At 43.7% G+C, this 16,485-nt stretch overlaps 1 protein-coding gene and 1 long non-coding RNA gene across 6 annotated transcripts in view; both read right to left on the reverse strand.

Annotated features, from left to right (window-relative positions):
* Prickle2 (prickle planar cell polarity protein 2) overlaps positions 1-16,485 on the reverse strand; it is a 345,167-nt gene that overhangs the window by 71,613 nt on the left and 257,069 nt on the right.
* LOC148006322 (uncharacterized) lies at positions 8,413-13,549 on the reverse strand. The gene is made up of 2 exons (XR_015686857.1): positions 13,504-13,549; positions 8,413-11,509 (listed from the first exon to the last, which is right to left on the reverse strand). It is a non-coding gene; the product is annotated as an uncharacterized LOC148006322 (long non-coding RNA).

Below are 16,485 nucleotides of genomic sequence, written 5' to 3' on the forward strand. Positions count from 1 at the left end.
ACATTGTTTAAAGATCTTCCAAGACACAGGCCACATGCCTGTAACCCTTGAACTTGTGAGGATGAGGCAGGAGGATTGGAAGCCTCGGCTGTATAGTGAAACCCTATCTCAACAGTAATGGGGGGGGAGGGCAGGGGGAGGGGGGAGTGGGAGGGCGGGGGAGGGGTAGGTAAAAATGAAGAAAAAAGGCAGCTTTGCTCTAGTCATTCTTAAAAGTTTCACAATCATAAAGCATCAGCTAACATGAGATAAATCCCCGCCACGCTCAGTAACAGAGACAGCTGGAGCTCCCTTGACCTTCCTGTCAGTCACTGCTCATTATCTTTGCAGCCGCCATTCCCAAGAGCCCCACTTTAGTGGTACATCAAACCAAGCCCGCTGTGATGCTGCCCATATTTTTCCAGGGCAGGATCCTCTCTGTACCCTCCACAGCATGGCAGATAGATATGAACCTCTCACTGGGGCCCTGCCATTTCCCTTCTGTAAGGTTCCCAAGCAAGGCACATAAGTGTTCAGGTTCATCGTAAGATCATGAGGACTAAATGAGAGGGGGTTCATATGACAGAAATGCATAATGATGAACTACCCAGACCGAGCTAATCAAGATGGAATATTCTGGATGTTTCACAGCCATAATGGCTGCCAATTTGACTACATCTGAAATCAACTAAAACTCAAGCAGCTGGGAATGGCCATGAGAGATTTTTCCTGACTGGCTCATTTGAGATAGGAAGACGTAACCTAAATGTGGGTCACAGCTTCTGATGACACTTCCCATAAAAGGACGTGGAAGGAGGAAGGTTTTTGACTGCTTGCTCTCACTCTCACTGACAAGCTCATCTATCCCGTCACTGAGGCATCCCTTTGCTGGGCTGGTATTTGGGATTTCAATGTAGGCTGGAAACCAACAGCTCCCTAAGACTTCCCTGGGACTCCAGCACCAGATGGTGACTGCTAAGACATCCCATCTCACGGACTGCACAATTGCTGGGTTCTTGGCCTATCAGGAGACAGCCATTGTTGGACTACTGTGACCACAGACTATAATTCCAATAAATCTCAACTACACACACACACACTATGCACAATTCATTCTATCAGTTCTGTTCATTTTGAGAACCCTGACTAATACAACGGCCTTTCTTTCATGTTAGGACTTGTAGCAACATTGGTTGTGTAGAGAGTGAGACAAAATCTGGGAGCCACATGTCTAAGCCCAAGCAAGAATAATAGGCTGCAAGGAATATAGTCCTATCAAAATGAGCTGAATTTCTAAGGAGGGAATGTCAAATTATGAAGGTATGTGTTTTCTCCTCAGCTTTTCAATCTCTCTCATCCTAGAATCCTCTGACTTCCGCTCTCTTCTCCTTGTAAAACCTGCACAGCGCTGAAGGTTTCTCCCAGCACTGCTTCAGTTCAACAGTCTGTCCCAAAGTAGCTTTTCTTAACTATAAATTCCTCAGAGAAAGGTCCTGGTACTTGTCTTGGGCTGGGTCTGCACTGGGAGATGGGACGCAAAGAGCTCTACACAAGATGAAGACTAGAGGACAAAGGGGTTCCAAGGTGAGGTGGGCACCCACAGAGAACTCTGGAGAGACTTATTGAGTCAACAGAGGCAGTGACTGCTTTCTGGTAATATAGCTCTTTCTTTTCTGGACAATTGATGTTACCTGTTAAATTCACATCTGATGATCACCACTGAAATCCATCCTCTCTCCCAGTATCTCGTTAATCTTCACATACAGAATCTGCTAAAATACTTCCTCTTCCAAGGTCACCAACACTGATGGAGGACTGAATACGTTTCTAAGCAAGTTGATGCTTCTCAAAACAAATCAGTTCACATCAATTAATGATCTTCCAAGTTCCTGCCTGTCCCGAGGCAGGTGACACTGTGGGCTCTGAGGAAAAGGATGACTCAGCCCTTCACTGACTTCTAATCCTCTCCAAAACCTGTTGAGGGCCTGTCATATTGGTTTCTTCATCTCTGCAGGGTTGGGTTCTAGAAGTTCTAATGGGAATAGGGATAATGGTGGTCATTAACTAGGGGAAGAAACAGTTCTTATGACTCCCTGGTCAATGGAGGCTGCATGCATCTCACCTGGCGTCCCCTGCCATAGTCACAGGACGGCCCCAAATAAGCATCAACCGAACCAATGGAAATGAGAAACTATGAAGTCTACTTTTCAAAACTACAAAATTCAATTTGACACTACCTCAAGAAAACCCACAAAAGGCTTATTTTAGCCCAAACACGTTCATGTATTCATTTTATAAGTAAATACACAAACCGAATAGTTTTATCAGTTAACGATCATTAGCAGGCTCTTAATCAATTGGCATGTCGATAGCACTGCTAATTGAGTTGTTCTTCAAAAGTGACCACGCTAAATGCGCTAGAAGCTTCGTTCTACTCAGGTGTTTCCAGTTAAGGGTGTCCCGTGATTCTGCCTGGGTGAAGTCACACTGGGTTCACTCTGCCTGCATGAAAGTGATGGGAACACATTAAATTGCCTGAGAAATTAAGCTGCTGGAGACTTTTATCTAAGACATTACTCGAGGTCTAGGCAGCTTGGCAGCAGCTTCCATTTGTGTTGGATGGATGGTAAGAGCTTCACCCAGTGTGTAAACTCATTGTACAAAGCAAGGCCTCACCCAGTTGTGAAGACTGGGCTTGTCTGATGGACTTGCACATTTGACAATATTTCTGTCTGGGTGGAGATGGGAGCTAGAGTTGATGACTGCATTCAGGAGAAAATCATCCACTGTAAAAAGAGTGAGGAGAAAGAGCAGCTGTAACAGAAGCAGCAGCTGCTGCCACTGCAGCTGTATAAAACACCTGGTTTAGCGCAGCAGGTTGCCTACTGTAGCTTGCACTGGACTCACCTGATTTCTAACGTGGCAGGTGTGGACCCTGCAATGTGCATTTATAACCATGTAGGTCATCCTACTGGCCCACTGTGCACCATCTCAGAGTTTTACAGCTATCCTACTACTTCCTCTCAGCAGCCCAGCAGGCTTCCCATTTTCTCCAAGACATCCAGAAATTTCTAAAGAAGGAACAATTAGTTGAACTCCATTCAGCCATTCAGAAGTCTCCTCCTCCACCTGGGCATATGACTTGGCAGGAAGAGTCCACAGCCCTGGTGGGAACTCAGAGTGCTAATGTTCTGAGGTGGGAAGACTTTTATATCTAGCTCTCCTTATAGCAGGAACTCAACAAAAGCAAGACACATGCACTTTCCTGGCCCCAGAATCCATTGCTCTTCAGTGCCTTCTAAGAAAGGGATCCATGACCTCTTTATTTACTGAGTGGCTCTTGGGTCTGAAGCATTTGTATGTGTAGTATTCCATGGACCCTCCAAGCATCAAGATGTGAGAGTTTCATAGTCAGCAGAGCATGCCATTAAAAAGAAAATGCTAAGGCTTGCAAAATAGCTTGGTTGGTCAAGTGCTTGTGATCCAAGTGTAAGGATCTGCATTTGGACATCAGAACTCGCATAAAAAGCTGGGTATTATTTGGTAATCCTAGGATGGGGGAGTCTGAGATAGGATGGTCCCCGGGGCTCACTGACCAGCCAGTATGCCAAGTCAACAAATTCCACGTAAAATGAGGAGACCTTGTTTTTAAAAGGAAAGTATATGGAACATGAGAATGACATTCAAGGTTGACCTCTAGCCATCTATAAGGACATGCACACATGTGCATGCATACCCACACATCAACATGGACGGACACACACACACACACACACACACACACACACACACACACACCTGCACATAAACCTTCACACACATACATACAAGTGCATGCACACCTGCACATAAACTTGCACACATGCATGCACACGCACACACATGTGCATATATACCTGCACATAAACCAGCACATTCACACATACACACATGTGCCTGCATACCTGCACATGAACCTGCACACACACATGTGTACACATACCTGTACACACACACACACACACACACACACACACGAACTCACGCATGCACACATGCACACGCATGCAAAGAGCATTGCTTGTGAACACTTGCTTCCTCATCCCCTTATTCTGGTCTTTAGGGATTTACCCATTGCAAAGATGGATGGGAAAAAGAACCAAAAGTCCGTCATGTAGCCCCTCTTCATTATGTCTGTATTGTTGACTATAGAAATGAAGCATACATTTTCTTTTGGTGTTCTCCATAACATAGCAACACAGGAGTACGCAATAAATTCAAACTGAACTCTGGTGAGTCCAAATGTTCTCTGTACTAAACAGTCCCCCACAATATCACGGCTTGATGATGTCAGGACCCTGTAGCAGTTACAGCTGCCACACTTGTTTAGTTCCCCTTTTCTCAGCAACTTTACTGAGCATTTCAACATACCTGCCCAAGAGCAGTATTTCTGCCACCCTTCCCCTTGGAGCGCCACAAGCCCATTTGGCTGTAGTCTAGACAATAGATGGCATGGGTATGACTTCTGTGGCTCCTTCAGGATGCCACTGGCCCCTTTTGTCTTGTTTTTTACATGAAAGAGAAATACACAGGACGGCTGGAGTTCCAGCAGCCACGATGTACAATGAAGTAAGATTACAAATGGAATTTGTGGCCTAAAAATAGTATAGAAAGTTAGGAGCCAGAGGCAGAGGCAAGGGCAGATGGATCTTTGAGCTTGAGGCCAACCTAGTCTATGTAGCAAACTCTAGGATAGCTAGGGCTATATAGTTGGACCCCATCTGAAAAAACAACCTGATAATAATAACAATAAATAAATAAGTAAGTAAGTAAGTAAGTAAGTAAGTAAGTAAATAAATAAATAAATAAATAAATAAATAAAATGACAGTGCTGACCATGAACCTGTGAGAAAATAGTTTCTTCATTTAGGGTGTCTATTAACAGGAGTGGTTATAATCCTTTCCTAAGATAGAGGTATTTTTTCAACATTAGCATACTTCAAAATCATGTGACACCTTTATTGACCACCATGGTCGTTATCCTGCCTTTGTGTTAGAGAAGGAGCCTGTAAGTCTGACCAAATTACTCACATTATACTGGGAGACAGACAGGTTTAAGGAGAAAGTAAAAATGATTCTGTAAGGCACAGGCAGAAACTCTTAAACTGTAATCTCTGAAATCGCCTACGTGAACCAGTGCTGTGAGGGCTTAGGGAGCGTTCATCCAAGCTCGGAACTCACCAGAGCGCAGGCTTCCTGCTTCCCATTCCCCAAGAAGCAAAGAGCCTTGGCTCACTCTCAACCTGGGGCGGCGAGATCTGTAGCCCACAGGACTCTCTTGATAGGCAGGCGGTGCAGACACTGGGAACATGTGGCCAGACTTTGGGGCATATGGTGAGATTTATGAAAAGTACACACTGGTTCTCAGAAGAGGACCTAGAAGACATGGGTTCCATTTTAGCCATGGGGACACAGTGCTTCTGAAGGTCAGACAGTTTAGTTTGCTCTTACTTGCCAGAACTTCATCAACCAAGAAGTAAGAGAAAGTGTTGTGAAGCGGTGTCTCACTCCCCTACATGTCTCTTCTCCCCTGGAGATGCACATTATAACTTTAATTGGTTTGCTCAGAACGCAAGTGGGGAAGCAGCGGTGTAATCCCCAAACATCTCCATCATGCTCAGACTCCTGCAGGACTGGAGTCAAATTTAGAAGAGTGAGCTCATTTGAGATGTTTTCAAGGACAAATCTCACTTATTTCTCATGCCAGTGTTATAAAGGTCAACAAAGGTCAACAACATCTCCTGACAGGTCTAGGCTCTGAGACTGAGAACATGATTGTAGGATATTTACTGCCTCATGACTAGCCACCCCTCCCAGACCGGCTTGGCTCCTCTGCTCTGGCTACAACTGCTTCTGGACTCTCCTCTGACCTTTGAGCTTCTGTCTGCAATTCCTATGCAATGGGAAAACCATCTCGCCTGTATATAACTGGGATAGGGCCCCATGTACCTGAGCCTTTCATAAACCCTCTCCCTGCAAATACAAGGGCACAGTCCTCACTGTAACACTATATCCCTTTGTCCAACACTACTATTGGACTCTTCAGGTCCCAGTCTGTTCAAGATGCCATCTTTACTTCCACCTCAGGACCTTTTCTCTCCATGGGACATAGCCTTACTTCTACTCTTTGCTCAGGGGTCATGCTACAAGGGACTTCCCTTCACGATCCTATTGGTCAGTATCAGGTTTTCTTATACGCTTAGTTCACTGCTTCTAAACTGGGTATCAAATGTCTAGATGTCTATAGCCTTTTATTGGCTGTCAAGGGTGGGGGAGGGGCTGGTGGTGGCATCAAGTGGGTAGAGACCAAGGATGCTGCTAAATTTCCTACAATGCTGAGCTCACACCCGCAGCAAGGACACTTCTGTCCAAATGTTAATACTGGGGCTTAGAGAGATGTCTCAGTGGTTAAGAGCACCTGCTGGTCCTGGCTTCAGTTCCCAGAACCCTCTGGTGTCTTAGAACCATTTATAAATCCAGTTCCAGGAAATTCAGTGTCCTCCTCTGGCCTCTGTGAGTATTGCCTGCAAGCGGTGCACAGACATGCGTGCATACAAAACATCTACATGTACAATTAAAAAAAATAAATCTAAGAAAAAAAATCAACACTGGGACTGAGGAGAGGACTCCATAAGTGAATTACCTGCTGCACAAGTATAAGAACTTGAGTTTGGATCTCTGGTACCCATGGGAAAACCTGGGCATGGCTGTGTACCTATTCTCTCAGCACTGGGAGGCAGAGATGGGAAGATTCATGTGACTCACTGGCCTTCCAGACTAGCCAACCTGTAAGCTCCAGTGCAGTGAGAGATCTTCCCTAAAAATTAAAACACAGATCAATAGAGGAAGACGTCTGAGTCTGACCTCTGGCCTGCACACATATACAAGTTGTACACTCATCCAGGCACACGCACTTGCATATACCACATTGTGACAGTGATAACAACAGAATACCAATAATGACAGAACCACACGGGCTTTTGGCCCGTGTGGCTTTCAAAACTTTACTGCTGACTGCGAAGCTGACTCCTTGCTCAGTGTTTCTGTTCCAGCATCTAAGATGGTGCCTCTGAGACTGTTTCCTCCACAGCCCTGGAAGAAGATCTGGCTACCTTATGTAGTTGGAGAAATGTATTCAAACCTCACGGGCCTAGCGTCTCATCAATGCTGAGAGGAAACAACGAGGGCGTTTCAGGAGCACCAGGAAAGAGCAGCAGGATTCCCTTCTATTGACTCAAACAGTTGTGTTTTTCTCCAGAGATTAATGGCTAAGGTATGTGGGTCCTAGATTAAAGATGTTTAGGGTAACTACTGACACTTCAAGAGAATGAGACAAAACATTTATATTTGAAGCCAGAAATTTTTTTGAGTTAGCTTAATTTTTTTTCATTTTATGCACATGAATGTTTTGCCTGCATGAATGCCTGTGCACCCAGTATGTTCCCAATGCCCACAGAGGCCAGAAACAGGACACTTGATTCCCTGAAACTAGAGTTATAGATTATGAGCCACCATGTGGATTCAGGGATTAGGATCTTAGTGCACTGGAAGAGAAACTCTGAGCCAAGCTTATGCACACTGTGTGTGTGTGTGTGTGTGTGTGTGTGTGTGTGTGTGTGTGTGTGTGTGTGTAGATGCATACAGAGGCCAGAAGAAGGAGCCCAAGTTCTAGGCAGCTGTAAGCTGCTTGACATGGGTGCTGGGAACTGAACTCTGTCTGGTCTTCTGCAGGAGCAATAAGCATTCTTAACTGCTGAGTCCTAGTATTTAAAGAATTAAGAGAAATAATTCTGCTACTCCTTGGCAGGTACATGACTCCAGTCACTCACGCTGTCCTCCTTCTGTTAACCCTCTCCTTCTCGTTTCAACTCTTGCTATTTTAAAATGTATAATAGTAGACCAGATGTTTAGTTAGAAAACACTTTCCAGTTCACTAAGGACATTATCTATCAGTTATGTATTGTCCTAATGGAAAGGCCCATGGTAAAGTGAAACAGACCCATAATCTAAATACTTCAGAAGTTTAGGCTGTAAAATGCCAAGCTTGAGGTTTGCCTGGACTAAAGAGGGAGTTTAACACCAACTTGGATAACTCAGTAAAATGCTATCATGAAAATATAAAATAGAAGGGTGAGGCTGGGGTGTGGATCAATAGTTGCTGGCCTGGGTAGTATGCATGAGGCCTTAGTTCAAGTCCCAGGACTGAAAAGGAGAGAATTGGAGAGGCCAGAGAAGTTTCTGAGCTCAAGTTGGTTTGTTTGTATGCAAATGATGTTTGACTTAACGCCATCTGTATATAGCTAGGGGAGTTACTTTATCTCATGGTTCAACGATGTCACCATCAGAAGCTTCACTGTGCACTTTTTGTTTTGTTATTTTTTGTTGTTTAATCAATTTTTGTCTGTTTAGTTCGTTTCAGTTTTTGTTTGTTTTTGTTTCCTTCCTATGGGTCTTTGTGATTGGGTGGGGGGTGGTCTATTAGTGAACACGAAGTAGAGTGGGAAGGGAGGAGGAGAGTATATGGGAGAAACTGCAGGAGAGGAAAGAATATGACTAAAATATATTGTATGAAGAGTTTTAAATAAAAAATAAAAAGAAACTTCTAATGGCCAGGTTCTTTGGCAAATATTTAAAAATAAAATAAAATAAAATAAAATAAAAACAACTGGTAAGCTGAAGAATGAAGGGTCTGTATTGCCAAAAGGTCCTTCAAAGGCTATGATAACAAGTGGCCTGCTATCCAGCTGAATTCTGTGGTCACAGATCATACAGTCAGGCAAGTTCATGCACTGAGCCCCATGTGACCTTTGGACTACATGCACATCTTTAGCTCTAAGTCTGCTTCCTGGGACCTATGCTCCACCTCCCAAGAAGTCTCCCTTTCTCTCTGTGACCTTTTCCTTTCTCCTCTCCTGTTTCCTTCCCAAATCCCCTGACAAGACATAGAGCAGAAGAACATTTAAAATTACTGTGTGCCACCAGCTGTTTGGTTTCCTAACGTTAAGGAGGAGGTTGAACATTATATACCTTCACGAATAAGATCAAGTCCCCAAGCCTTAATGTAACTTCTGTTTCTAAGTCTCATATGATTATCAATCTGTGTTATGGTAGTCAGTGGCTCTCCCTTAAAAGGGGAAAATAGCCTCCACATTGCAGATAGCTACTCAAGGGTAATCAAAGCTGATGCTTGCTCAGAGTGTGAGAGAAGGAGATTGCATTGATGTTTAATGTCGAATCTTGAGCCTCCAGCTTCAAGACCATGCTGCCCAGGTCTCTGAATTTCAGTGTGCTCCTCAAACCACGGTAGGTGGACATGACGACTAAAGGTTATCAGAGAATGAAAACACGTCATTGAGCTAAAGGCACCCCTGACTAAAGAGTATCTAACATATATATTTTCTCCAAAAAAACCAACAGCAGCCTTCTTGCCCTTGGGAAAATTAGATGCATCACAATTCTTCATAGCACTTTGAACAGTATAAGAACCAGCAAAAAACCGACCAACCAACTGACCAACCAACCTACCAACCAACCCCACCAAATGTGAAAATGTAGCACCAATCAGACCATTTGGTATATCAAGTCTAAAGCCCAAATATCACCTTGTTTTTGGTCTGTTAATGACCATGAAAACACTATGCATGTTGATTTGGGAATTGCAAAGAAATGTTAACAAGGAGGCAAATTATCGAAGAGAGAACACAAAGAAAGGGAATCAACTAAATTATAAGCTATCCGCCATGCTCTAGCATAAAGGTGGATCCAGGATTTAAATTTATATCTGATTTCAAAGCTCATTCTTATCTCCAAGAACATGTCAGGATTATATAATAAGCAGTGTAGCCACCATTCATTCTTTGAGCTTGCAATTCCTGCTAAAACCAGGAACTGGACACAGGGCAGCTAGAGCTTTAATCGTGAAAACCTTGTAGATCATTTTGAATTCCAAAGGTGGATATCAAGTGTGTGGCCTGGCTATGCATATTCTTTGGAAGTATGCAGATGCATCTTGGTGTTAACACCAAGTGAATGGACTTGTGCTTGACAAATGTTTTCCCCTAGAGTGGCAGGGTGAGAAGTTGGTGTGCTTCCGTTCATCCCCAACAGAGGTCATGGGGTCTTAGAGGTAACTGATGGAATTCTTCACAGTGACTTTATCCCTTGTGCTATCTCACTTCAATTTTGCATTCATTTATTTTGTGGTAAAATGCACATAAGAAAAGTGACCCTTTTCTTTGTTAAAATGCAGTCAGTGGTTTGAAGCACCCCAATACTTTTGTACAATCATCACCACCACCGCCTATCTCCAGAATTGCTCATCTCCTCCCCCACCTACCGAATAACTAACTCCCCACTTCTCCCTCCCCCAGCCCCTGACAACCGCTGTTCTCCACTGTGTCTCAACAAATCTGACAATTTGAGAGTGATTTTCATTACATGTTGGGACCAAATGTTCTCCTTTGGTAACACTTCTCTGGAATTATGGTGAAAAATCAGTAGGGAAAACATGAGTCAGATGAGCCATCCACACTGGCATTTAAGTTCTATAAGCAACTTCCCTTCTGTTTTCACTAAGACAAGGAAAGATCACAGGCCTGAGAGCTCATAGCAATAGAAAGGATCTGAGGACTCAGTTGTTCCTGCTGTGTCTCCATGGAAACAAATCACCGGGGATAATGGGTCAGTTATCTCTTTTGAATATTCTAGTCTCATCTAGGCCATCTTGTCTACATTGTACTGCTTGCAGAATTCCCACTACAACTCAGGAGCCTCTTTCTCTTGCTCAAGAAGTGCAGGAGAGGCAACCTGAGGTGGAGTCAACAATCAAACAGAAGGGCACTCTGATGAACAAGGGTCTCTCAATAGAGAGATGGCTCCTGGGGAGAGTCCTCTTTGGCAACCCAGCAAGGCACACTTCTCATCTCAAACCTTGCTCCTCCTGTGACACACTAGGCCCTTGGTGGGACAAGCTACAGCATTGCCCTCTAGTGTCGATTTACTATACCCACCTCCCCTTTTCTTGCCTGCTGCTCTTTGCTTTTGCAGCCACTTCACTGAAAGTTCTGCTAAACCCTGCTTCGCCTTGGTAGGAAATACTTAAGAAAAACAAAAAACTTCGATCATATTTTTTTCATCCTCTTCTTCCTCCTCTTCCTCCTCTGTTTCTCCCTCCTCCTTTTCCTCCCTCCTCCTCCTTGTCAACATGAAAGGGATCATGAGTAGAAAACCTGAAAACCAGTTCTTGTCTGTGTCCAGTGAAGGGAGCAAAGGATTAGGAAGATGGCTCAGTGGTCAAGGGCACTTGCTATTCTTTCTTTCAGAGGGCTTGACTTTGGTTGCCAGTACCTATATTGGGAGGCTCAAAATCACCTATAGTTCTAGCTCCAGGGAATCTAACACCCTCTTCTGGCCTCTGCAGGTCCCCACACATATATGGGGTACATGTACGCTCACTCTGTCTGTCTGTCTGTCTGTCTGTCTGTCTGTCTGTCTGTCTCTCTCTCTCTCTCTCTCTCTCACACACACACACACACACACACACACACACACACACACACACACCACACATTAAGAGAAACTTTTACTGGGTTTGGTGGTGCACACCTACAATTTTAACACTGAAAAAGCAGAGGCGGGAGAATGCAAGATTGAGTCCAGTCTGGGCTGCATACTGAAACTGTGACTAAAAACAGAGAGAGAGAACTAGGGAGCGAGAGGGGAGGGAAGAACTTTTCAAAACTGCATTGGGCACAGACTTGAACAAATATAAACTCAAAACCCAGTGGGGTTGTTGAGAAGTATATTGAGATCCAGGGTAATTAAGATAGGAGGAAGCATCTTCCATGGGACTGCTATGTAATCACAGTCAAACGGGTGTCTCATAAGGTCACCATCACTCTGGAAATAAATATTCTGAGTAACAGAGCAACTGGTAAAATAAGTAAGGGAACAAGTCATCAGAAAGTACCCCAAGTAAAAGATGCTGGGGCTGAAGGGTATTTGGGATACTTCAAAAGTGAAACCTCAGTATGAGTGTGACCCCCAAACTGAGGCACCAGAAATGATACCCAAGGCAACAATGGCGGGTGGTAGAGCTGGTGGGAGATGTTCAGGCCTAGATGACTAATTAATGATACTGCGGCTATTTGAGGGGCCCAGAACAGTGAGACCACTCTCTTCTCTTCTCTTGCCATTGGGACCACTGTGTTCATCCCTTGTCTTGCCCTTCAGTCATGAAAGGAGACAGACAGCAATATATATATATATCTCCCCTACCAGCTACCAGTCAGTGTCAAAATCCTGAAGTTGCCAGGCTCTGTGAAAATATACAAAAGTGTATGTGTCCATAAATATTTTTTAATTAATTTATGTTAAAATAAGTTAAGTGCCTCCCCCAAATGAAGAAGGAGAGGCCATTCCTCAGTGGAAGCGCATTTGCCTTGTATGCCTGAGGCCGTATGTTCAATCTTTACTACTGCCAAAAAGAAGAAGAAAATAAAGTTGTTCCAAAATAAAAACAACAATCTGTTTAATATCTAATGTAATCGTGAGCTTTCAAGCATCCCAAAATAGATTCGAAAAAAAAAAAAAAAGCTGAAATACAAAGAGAAACAAATCTATAACCACCATAAGATGACTCTTTGTGGCTTTGATAGAACAAAAAGATAAACGTCACAGAAGTTATGGAACATGCCACACCAGTGGTAATTATTTTTCATGATCTCTTACTGCTGTTCTGTTCTGAACTGCAAAATTGCCTTGTTTATTCTTGTTTTACAATGAATAGGAAAAACCTATTTCATATCCTCGAAGTGCAAGTGGCCATTGGAAACTGGAAGACTTTCCCTTGACGTCACAAGAAGAGTGGCAGCGTGAGCCATCTGTTCCTTACCTCTGACAATCTAACAACAGGGCATGTTTTGAACTTCCCTAGAGACTGTCTTGACTGTCAGATGCAAGGCTTGGGCTATGTGGTTTCTGTTCTGCATCGCTCTGCTTACGCCCTGGGATTCTATTGTTCCTGCTCTGCCACCTCTGGATGAGAATTTGAGACTTTAAGTTTTGTATCCTTTCCTCAGTTAGGCCTTGCCTAGAAAAACATTTTCACATCAATTGCTGACCATCTCCCAGCAATAGTAATTCTAGAGGTCCGTGAAATGCCAGGTATCAGTTGGGACACCATTAGGTAAGATTCCTTTGTTTCATTTTATAGATTAGAAAGGAAAAGCTAACTCTCTTTGATCATAATATTGTAGAGCACAAGAGTTGCAGAACTTGGTGAGGTTACGAGTGAGGGTGATCCAAAGCCATGTTTACCGCCTATTTGTTTCAGAAGGACAGCCCAATGGCTGTATCTCAGCAGAGCAGTTACTTACGGCCCATTCACCATTAAAATGAACTGTTGATCGGTTATACTCAGTAATGGCATCCAACAAGAGATGGAAATTTCAAAGTCTAGTCTCAAATTTATCTACATTGTTTGACCTCTCCTTAAGACACACAGACATGGGGTTGGGGATTTAGCTCAGTGGTAGAGTGCTTGCCTAGGAAGCGCAAGGCCCTGGGTTCAGTCCCCAGCTCCAAAAAAAAAAAAAAAAAAGAATCAAAAAAAAAAAAAAAAGACACACAGACACGCACAGAAACACAGACATAGACACAAACAGATGTGCGCGAGCGCGCGTACACACACACACACACACACACACACACACACACACACACACACACACACACAGAGTGAAAGTGAGAGAGCGAAAGCAGGAGCAAAAGAGAAGCTAAGTGGCTGCAGAAGCTAGCTGGTGGGTATTGAGGCCCTTCCTCTCAAGCCTCTCTGTTCTGAGTGTGTGGTACCCACAACAATTTGCAGAAATGTGGAACAACATGCAACAGAGACTCTATGTGTTCAGTCTGGGCCATTGATTCCGAAGGAAATCATAACCACCTCAAGGGATACCAGTAAGGATGGAAATGTCATTTCTTTTTTGTAGGATTCTTTGAAAGTGTTGGAAATGAGTTTTCCAGGAACCTTGAGGTGGGAAGGGAAGTCAATGTTCCAGGCTACTACTAGGTTTTTAAGTAAATTGGAGATTTAGGGCATCCCAACTACAAGTGAGAAAATGGGAACTGCAATGAAGGCAGATGGAGCCCTGAATCAGTCAGGGAAGCTGTGCGGCATCACATGTCAAATGATGGATGCACTTCTTCCTAAGGTCACCACAGCCCATGTGAGAACCAGTTCCCCATAGCGCCTTCACCCAGACACCTTTGCACAATGCACAGGACTGTATGTATACCTGTATGTTAGACCCAGATCCTTTCAAGCTCCCCGCCTATGGATTTATTCTTTTACACTTGAAAATTCTGAAACACTCAGCTTTCCTGACCAAGATCTGACCGCTGAGACTTTATCAGTCTTCCTAACTTCCATTCTGTAACAGCTAGAACCATTAGTTACCGAGTGCCAACTATATATGACACACCACCCTCAGGAATTCACAGATGGTGAAATGAGCAAGTTTCTGGGGCTGAGGTTTTAGTACCATCCATTTGGATGTTGTTGGGTCCCTGCCTTCAGTTCCTCTTTTTATTGTGCATAATTAATATCGAGTGGGTCTTACGAGCAATAATTGGCCAGAAGTAATTGGCTCAATTACTTCCTGAGGCAAGTCATAGAAACTTAGGAAGATTTCACTGGCAGGCCTTCCTGTTTGCTGAAGAGCAATTTCACCTCACTTCACCGGGGTATTTGACACATAACAAACTACTCATATTTAAAGTACATATAGGATTGGTTGACATATGTATACCCTCATACTTACATTAGCATATTCAAGACAGTGAACCCATCTATCGCCTCCCTATCTTCCCATACTACTCGATCTCCAGGTGGCCACTGGTCTGCTGTCACTGTATATTTGCATTTCCCAGAGTTTTACATGAATGGAATCATACTGTTTGTTCCTTTTTGTCTCAATCTTTTATTTGGCATAATAATATGAAATTCATCCACCTTGTTTAATATATCAAAGTTTTGCACCCTTTTGTTGCTGATAGTAGCATCTTACAAAAATGGGACTCATTTGTTAATCCATTCACTTGTTGACAAACACCTGAGTGATTTCCTACTGTTCTACACAATAGTTCTTTTGAAAGCATCAGTCCCTAAGACATTGAATCCTCTGAATCCTTAGAACTATACTATAGTTAGGTGATGACATTCTTACTTGCAGAAGATGAGTTAAAGTCTAATGAAGGTAAATTCACTCAGCCAACAGCCAGGATTTGAACACAGCACAAATACTAGTCAAAGTTAAGAGCACAGAGGGATTCCTGTCCAGCATGCATGGACAGGCACTTGAAGTTAGAAACCAAACAAGACAAGCCCAGAAATTGAAGTCAGTGTGGGTCTTTTCTCTTTATCTCCCTGAGAGGTAGAAATTCTCTATGATACATAAAGTAAAATCATAAGACTGGGAGTGTCCTATTGCATCTGGAGAGGAGCCGCCTAGACTAATGATGTGCACATAATGTGTACTTAATAAACAACTACCGAAGGAATGAATGGTTAGATGTTTGACTGGATGAATAAGTGGATGGGCAGAGAGGTGGAAAGATGATGAAGGAAAGTAGTTATCTGATGGTTTGAGGGTAAATTCATCTAGCCTTTCCATAACGACTAAAAATACCTCCCAAGTCCTAAGACTGAGCAGATCACCTTGAGAATAAGTCAGCTCTCATCCCAGCTCAGTTAGCAGCGAGTGTGTGCGCAGTGAATTCACACAGGGAAGTCCAAGTCCTGGGACCCACACCCACTCCTTAGCATCTCAGGATACATTCACGGGCAAGGTTAGAGTTATTTGTATTGAGAGCTGAGAACTTCAACAGCAGGCTCCATCCTGCCCTTGCAAATGCTCCTTGGCTCCCCCAGGCCTCACATTCTGTCCATGAGCTTTGACAAGTCCCTGCTGGTGGAAGCCACATTGTTGCTGACTTCATCTGGCAGAGGCCCCGAAGCCCGCGAACCCAGGTTCTAGCCTCATCTCTGAAAACTCTGTTGAAGACAAATTTATTAACAGGCTGTTGTGTTAAATGCTGCACACAAATGCATATTTCCCATCTTCATTCAATGACATCAGGGTCTCTCTGGAGCCAAGATAAACACACACTGCTCACGTGACTAATTTCCTGAGAACTACGGAGGAGACTGCTTGGCAGCCTCCTCCTGTCTCCTTCTTGCCTCCCTTACCCCACACATCTCTGGAATCGCACTGAGTACACTGGGGTGAATGACAGTGAAGTGTAAGCAGGAGCTACAGCTTTGGGGGAATAGAATCTACCAGTTCAGTTGCAGAAGGATGCAGCTCACTACAGCCATGGGACTTCATCTGGAGCTCAGCGTGTACTGCTGGGGCAATGAGATGAGAACACCATTCTAGAGATGGTTGGCAAGTCTAATGATAGTTTTTA

This window comes from Rattus norvegicus, chromosome 4, assembly GCF_021556685.1.
Source record: "Rattus norvegicus strain SHRSP/BbbUtx chromosome 4, alternate assembly SHRSP_T2T, whole genome shotgun sequence".
NCBI lineage: Eukaryota > Metazoa > Chordata > Mammalia > Rodentia > Muridae > Rattus > Rattus norvegicus.